Here is an 8,267-nt window from a genome sequence, read left to right as displayed (position 1 = left end):
TACACTTTAATAGAGGGGGTGGTTACAACAGAGATGTGGATGAGGACAACAGCTGGAAACTGAGCTGACAACCCCTCAGTTTCCATGGAGTTTCCACCAAGTCCTATTATTTATTCAGAAGTTATTTTCCAGGAAAACAGCCAGGCAGCCTGCAAAAGTGTTTTCAATAAAATAATTTTCAAAGGATGGTGGAACAACAGAATAAGCAGGCCACAGAGAACAGGTGGCTAGGTTTTTCTTTTGTGTTACCCAATTTGTGTGTTTTAATAATAATTTCAAGCTGACAGTAGTATATGAGAATGTAGCATCATGTAATATTACAACTTCAGATGGCCAAATTATATTTCTACATTATTTGCTCATTTTTTAGCCCAGTTTAATATGGAAACACAAGAGATCTTTCATCACATCACTAGAAACAGTTGCATTTATGTGTGTCCTGTGGTATTTGGACCCATTAGTGGATTTCCAGCAAATGCAGAAAGAGATGAGACATGAATATTTTTGGTTGCCTGAGGAATATTTTTAACGGAAGAATTTATTTTGAACTATTAATGGTTGTTGATTTTTTTTTTCTTTTCTTTTCAAGGGATGCCTTTCTTCCTTCATTGCCCTCAGATCTACTCAGATGGAGCTTTAGTTCTGGCTGCTTCTGTCAGGTGCTCTGAAAGCCTTGTCTGAAGCAAGAGGTGGAACAGAGGATGGGGGAGAACAAGAGGGTATGTCAGGGAGATGCAAGAGTTGGCCAGCAGCATCAGTAGCCAAAAGTGTTGCAGCAGCTGAAGGGCTGGGAAAGCTCTCATGCACAGGCACAACGCTTAGAGCAGCACCAGGGCTGATGGCAGCTGCCTGGGATAAGGGTTTGTGGGGAGGCTGACCTGGGGTGGGGACATGGGGCATTAGCAGAAAAAGGGTTGTGAAACAAAAAGCTTTGGCAGTTATTATGGGACATTTCCTCACTGAGATAACTCCAGCCAGGGGGCTAATATGGGGAAAATGGCATAAGCACAGGACTGCTGTGCTATGCCAGCAGCGCAGCATCATCCTTCATGCTGTCAGAAATAGAGTGCAGCAACCGTAAGTACTGCAGCCTGCACACTGCTGCCCAACCACCACACAGAAGAAGGGAAGAACAATTTATCTGCACAATAAATTTGGATATCAAATTGAAATGTTGCCATAGCTCATTTAAACAGCAAAGTAAGAATATAGGGACAAACACTTAGCAGAAGAGGCTTCACTAGTTTCTCATGAACTCACGTGCACACTAAGGTTCATGTTTTCCTTCGAAGAACCATGAGTAGCAGTGGCATGTAAGAGTCATCTGGTAGCATTGGTTAGAGCAATTTAGAGCAATTATCTATCCAAAATCCTGTGTGACAAATCTTACTTATTTGTAGAACAAATAGGAACACCAGTGGGGTATGAAACACAGAAACTTAAATGCTGATATGAAACTTGTCACTCTTCTGAAAAAATATTGTAACAACACTGATAAAGAAATTAAAAGTGGAACTACTTTTGTCCTGAACTCATCCCATAGAGCTTAGCCTACAAAGTCTTGAGAAATCCTTAAATTTAGAGGAGTTGTTTAAATGTTCTGAAACATTATTAAAACCATGTAATATAGACAGTTACCTCCCTGATACAGTTCTAAAAAAAAGAAGGGTTTTTAGCACAGAAGAGAAATTGGTTGCTTCCTAGAAGAGGATGAGAGCAGAAAACTTGGAAAGCTTTACAAATTTCATCTTTTGTTTACCAGTACTGGAAAGAAAGGAAGATGACAGGTGGTGACATCTAAAATTTAAGGAGCAAGACACAGGAATTCCCATTCCTTCCTCAGCCAGGAAAGCACTCTGTGGAAAGCCATTGAAGGGACACTCTATCACTGGATATAAGCTTAAGGATATTAAGCTCTAAATACCATATGAGAATACCATGTGAGAAGCCAGTCAGTGGACTCCTACATGAAATTAACTGCATACTGTGTAGCTGGATGAGATCTTCTCTGTAATATGGCAAGATATTTAATACAACCATCCTGGGATGTCCTTTTGAACACAAATGATCTCATAACTGAGTATTTCTTTTACTAGACGATTCAATACTTTCTGTGAAAAGATAAAATTATAAAAATGATCTAGTGAAAAAAAAATCGTTTAAATTAGTTCACTTTTATGTAGTCCAGGAAAAAATGTTTTTCCAGAAATACCACAGTGCTCCTAAGGTAGTAAGTTCAGTAAGAAAAAGAGAGTAAGGTGATACAAGCAGCTCAGTATATAGATTTATCAGTGCTGTGTCATTTGATTTTACTTCAACAACTGAATCAGAGCAAAGAACAAACCTTCCATTGCAGGTAAACTCACAAACAAGTCTGCACCTTTTCCCATAAGTGACTCAAACTTCTGTTTGTACTTGGAATTCAAGGCTGAAAGTATGACTGAAACAAAAATGTTCAGATGACAAGAATGACAACCTTCATTTTTACTTCAGTCCCATCCTTTCCCAACAAAAAATAAAAAAGCCTCTACACAAACATTACACCACTCATATTCAGTTTACATCTGCTAAAAAAGACAAGGTGTATCAGACTAAATAGTTACAGAAATATCCAAGATCTGCCAGGTATAAAATTAAATTTTAAACAAGGTAGAATAAACAGGTCACTTGAAAGCCTTAAACATGTTGTATAAATAACTTGTGATGCTATCCAGAATCAGCTGAGCTGTACACATCATCTGCACCAACCATGAGTCAGCTTGAGTCAGTTCTCTGTACTTTTATGGTACTTTCAAAGTCAGAAAATACATCTCCCGGCAGCATGAAAGAAACCTCTGAAATAAGGAACAAGTATTTGGTAAAAAGGCATTAGCTACTACAAGATGGCAATGAAATTAGTGGAATAAATAAAATGGTAGCATATTTAACAGTTGTCTCTTTATTTTTAGCCCAAACAGGGGACTGAAATCAAAGCATAAAACAAAAGGCAAATCACGTGCTTTTAAGGCCAAACAATTTGAAACTCTTAATTCCTTCTGCACAGCAATTCTCTGACTTAGCAAAGCAGCCCTATGGCAATACAGATTCAGTAACCATGGAATGCTTCCAGCTGTTTGTGTCCCTCCCACTCCCAGTATGCATAACATCCTGGCTGGTAGAAGTTATATTTTGTTTAAACATGATAAGACTGATTTATATTTACAGGAATGTTTCTGATCAATCAGTCGTGCTGAATACCCAGTGACTAAGTGGAAATGTTTCACAGAGAGCACTGCCAAAGAGAACTGAGTAAGAAGTTTATAAAATTTCGGGACAGCAGTCTCTAGTCTACTCAGCAGAGAGCTCACAACTTCCTGTGACCACTTACACTGGGCATGCACACATTTCTCCCAGTACTCAGAAGGGATCCAGTGTTCAGAATTGTGAGACATTAAAGGTAGGGAATGTTCTCCACGCTTCACTTTGCCAAAGAACAGTTAACTGCCAAGTACAAATTGGTTATTACAGTCATGGAGAGAGACACAAGACTCTTCAGACAGCATGAATCACTCTTGTCCACTGACTGGTATCAGTCTAGAAACCAATTACCTGCCTCTGGCTGAGATAGATTGCAACAAAAGTTTGGTGCTGTCTGCTTGCAGGATCATCATCTGATGTTCTTTGTCAAACTGTCAATAGCCATGGACCCAGTAGAGGCAAAGATCTGTACCCTAGGTCTTTTGCCAAATTTACCACCCACTGGCCTGAGTACAGCAGATATGCTTCTGAGGACTTCTTGTAAAAGACTAACACTTTATTTTAGATTCACTTTCTTCTATTATTTTTTCAGATATCAAAGGAGAAATGTTTTATTGGTGTAAATATTTATTTTTGCAGACTGAGAAACTGAACTCTTTGCTTGATGAGTCCTGTGAATTACACAGTTTAGTGTTGCAAAACAACGGCAACTGATGTCAGTCAGAAAGAAGGGAAGGAAAAACTGAGTGAATAGACAACAGAAAGTCAGAATTGCTTTGCCGTGGGATGAATCAATATTCATGCAAAACTGTTATTAACGTCCAGACATAACCTCTTAAAAAAATGATGACACTTGTGCTAGAAAGATAACAACATGCAGGGATCACTGAGAGTGTGCAAGTCAGAGACTTTGGCTGTAAATCTCTGGCAATTTCATCTAAACATTACTACTGCCAAAGCATTTTAGATAAAAGTCTAAGAAACTTAAAATAAAAATAAAAATAATTAAAAAAAAAAAAAACGCAAACGAAACAAATTATTTGAAGAAACACAGTCATGAAAATAAGTTCAGGTGTAATGGGAAGGATATATGGGGGTTTCAAAACTATCTCAGTATAGGACTCTTATACCTGACAGAAGTAGTATTATAAAAATATTCTGTCCTGCCTTTTTTTGGCATTGCTTTTTAGCAGAACAGCCAATCACCTTTACAATAGTGATTCTATCTGCCCAAATCTCCTTTCATGATGGTACCATACTCTTTATTTCTTTCAGACTATATTTGTCCTGTTTCTTGCCTACTAGTCTTGTTTAAAATATGCTGTTTTCCACATAATTCCTCTTTCCTCTATATACACCAAGGAACATAAGTTTTGCCCTTAGTTCTGCTCTCATGACACAGACTCACTCTAGGAGGCTGTTCCCATCTCTTACATTTTCTGCAGCAGATGATATCAAACCCCTCCTTTCTCATTCCTTCCTTCCTTTCCTCTACAAAAGTATAAATTTCAGTAACTTTATGCACTAATAACTACTGCATTGAGCTTAAAATGTTGGAGGATGTCCCTCAGGGTAAAACCAAAGCAGAAGAATTCTGCAAGGAAAGTTGTAACAACCTTCCTTGCACACTTCTTTGGGGACAGTGGAATTCATTTTGCCCCAGAATGAGCATGGGCTGCTTGTCTAAGCGGTGGGAATCCCCAGAGAAGTAGGGAATGGAATATGTAGACACATGATCTCAGAGACTCACAGAGTAAAAGTAGCACATGGTAAGAATTAACTAACTGTTGAACCTCAGAAAGTTATTGTGCATTCAGAATTATCATCCTTTGGGGATATTTCTAATCTCCCTTAGGCATCTTTTTGTGGGTAATTAAACACTAAAATATCTTCAAGCCTGAAGCTTTTAAAACTAGTTCTCTAGAAAACATGCTTCATTTCAAGCAACATAAGGAGCTGGTGCAGAAGTTCTCTGCCCTGTGTTACCATGATCACCAGTGTTTGAACATAAATCTCAAGTTCTTTATTTTCTTCACTTAATTCCTGCTCCCTTCCTTACTTTGGAACACAGAGGGAACCTGCGCTCCATGCCTAAGGATGAAATAGGATTCCTGTCTTGCTTACTGAGAGTCAAAATATCTAATAGACTGTCTGTATAAAATGAATGATCTTCACAATGACACAGGCTCCCAAAAAACTCCTTTAGAAGATACAAATCCATGTGACTAACAAGAAGGAATGTGCATGCTAAAGGCAGCAGGGACTGTAACAGGAACAGTTCAGCCTACTCAAACATACGCACAAATAGAGGAGAAAGCAGCTTTTCAGGTGAAGTAAGTGCAGAAAAAGAATCAGAGGAAGACAGAAGTACCACAAGGCACAGTGCAGCTCTAACAAAAGCTGCCCTTCAGTTTCTCTACCCCAACAGCCTGCTCTGTGCCTGTGCAGTCCCATAGAATGGCCTTGTGCTCTTGCTGAACTCTCCTTTCTCCTGGCCTGACAGCTAAAAGAGGACAAGTTGCTTTTTAAACACTGGTGAGCTGAAGCAAAGGCTTGGTGGACTCTGACCTTGTTAGGCTCACGTTAGACACAGGACTGTTGATTGAACAAAGTAGAATCTAAGTGTTGATAATAAACCAGGTGTTAATATATGAGGTTTATTGCAGCTAAGTGCTGAACGTTGCTCCCGTGAACAGAAAGCAACTCTAGCAGGTAGACAATCGTGCAGAGCAAACCTTTGCCCACAGGATACAATCTACCCCAACCTTCCAGCTGAACATTTCTGTGACTCACTTCCCTCCAGCCCTTGTGTGGGGCAGGAGAACCTGGCTCCAGTGTAAACATACCACTCCATATCTTGGGCACATTGTACACGGCTGACAAGCTGCCGGGTTTGTTCACTGCCTGCCTCCAGAGAAGTGTTGCTCATTGCTCATGAGAAAAGGAGACAAATGGAGGCTGTTATCAAAAGCAATTACCACAACCATTTTGCACCATCACTTCCTGGACTAAGTGACCCTGTCTTCTAATAATACTTTCTGGATGAATCTTGTGTCCATGCCTAACATTTCCTTCATCCTCTAGTCTGGAAGGCAGAGCCCAGTGCTGACCAGCTGCCAGAGAGGCCTCAGTGCTCACTGTGCCCCTTGGCAACTGCACAACTGCTGCTGGAATAAAACAGTGGCTGCAGCTGCTGTTGCTCTGCTCCAAGGTCAGGCCAGGAAAACCGGGTGCTCCTGCAGCCAGCACAGCCCAGGTGGCTGCAGCCTGGCCTGGTCCCAGGAGACTGGCCTTCTTTTCCTGGCTCCATTGCTGTCCTTGGGAAAATTTACTTTGACTTTCTGTTTTCTCTCCCACTCTTTATCTGTCTTTTGTGTTTAGACTATGATTTTTCACCTCAGGTTTATAATTTGGTTTTCTTTAGTTTGGAAAGAAAAAATAGGTAGGGTAGGAGCATTTTGAAGAGGTAGGGAAGGAAAAGAAGAGGGGTTGAAAGTACACTGCTCTAAGTTAAACAAAGTTTGTTGGGAAAGTGAAGCAGTGCAGATGAAAATTAACACTCCCCAGGGCAGAGGTGGGTGAGATATCGAGTACAGTATGAAGAAGTAAAGGTGGAAAAAACTTGTGTTAGTGGTTGGTGAGATTATGAAGTTGCCTAGAGGTGCCCCGATAGGAGGCATTTGCATTTGGGGGCTAATTTGCAAACCGTGGTACTCCCCACTGTGTTTGATATCATCATGGCTCCAGTTGCAAAGTATCTCCCTTTAAAAGTTATAATAACATCTGCAAAGAAATATAACAGTGATCCAAAAATCTTCCTAGCTGTCTGCTCAGTCCAGGAAAACCTCTTTTCTTGAGCTCTTCCATGCAAAACTGTTCACTCACTCTCCCAGTGTCATGTACACTGCAGTATGGAGATGCTACATTAAACATTTTGACATCATCTGCAATTGTGTCTGCTGGCTCAGATATCTCCAGCACTTCTTTTCTGACATCTGTAGTACTTCAGAAGTGTTGGAAAATAACAAATGGTTTTCATACCCATCTGTGCTCTCCGAAGGAGTCCAGAAAAGAGCCAAACAACTCAGTGATTTTTTTTTTTCCAGTCATTTGGGAGATTTTTTTTCCCTGTCAATTTCCTATTGCACAGCACAGCCAGCTACTGGCTACTTGACACACAAATGTCTGAGTAGAGCATTGGGTAGTACTTGAAGCACCAGGGTGTTGAGCATTTTTCTTTACTCCTCATAGGCCCAGCATTCCAGGTACGTTTTTGCTATCGCTCCTTTGCAGTACACTATAGTGGACTGCTGCAGTTTACCATTCGCATATTCTGGCAAAATCACAGAATATTCTGAGTTGGAAGGGACTCACAGGGATCACTGAGTCCAACTCTTAATTGAATGGCCTGTACAGTGATCAAACCTGTGACCTTGGTGTTATTACCAGCAAATGTGTTCTTTTTCCCACTGCAATAAATAAGCAGAGAAGAATACTTCAGCTAAAAGTAATTTTTCTCTCCCTATACTCACATTTCTTACATTTTTGGCAGATCACTATCCCTCCAGCATTTGCTTTTATTTTGCACGGCATTAATTCCTACCATTTAAAAAATGTTGGTTTTATGGCAGCTTTCTTTTTCCCTAGCAGTATTGATATTATATACTGATTTACCAGTTGAAACATAGGGTCTCTGGCTTCCTTATCTCTGATTGTCAAAATTATTTATCTGCTATTTCATCTGTCCAGGGTTTGCTTTTGATGAAGCTGCTTGGAGCAGCAGTCTGATCACTTCAATCTTGTTTTCCAACACCATTAAACCGGTTTCACAATTATAGCTGTACCAGCTTAGGGAGCCCCCGGTGGTCCAGGGGAAAATTCACTGCACTGTCACTGCAGAGACCCGGGTTCGATTCCCGGTCAGGGCCCCTCCCCGGGCAGATGGAGCTCGTTAGCCCTGTAAGGCAATCCATCTACGTCCTGAGGACCTCGCTGCCACCGTCCAAGCGTGCTTGGCCCCGGCAGATGAA

The sequence above is a fragment of the Empidonax traillii genome, unplaced genomic scaffold (genome assembly GCF_003031625.1).
Source record: "Empidonax traillii isolate 1590-97213 ecotype Southwest subspecies unplaced genomic scaffold, ASM303162v1 scaffold227:size730986, whole genome shotgun sequence".
Lineage (NCBI taxonomy): Eukaryota > Metazoa > Chordata > Aves > Passeriformes > Tyrannidae > Empidonax > Empidonax traillii.
This window is presented reverse-complemented; position numbering follows the sequence as displayed.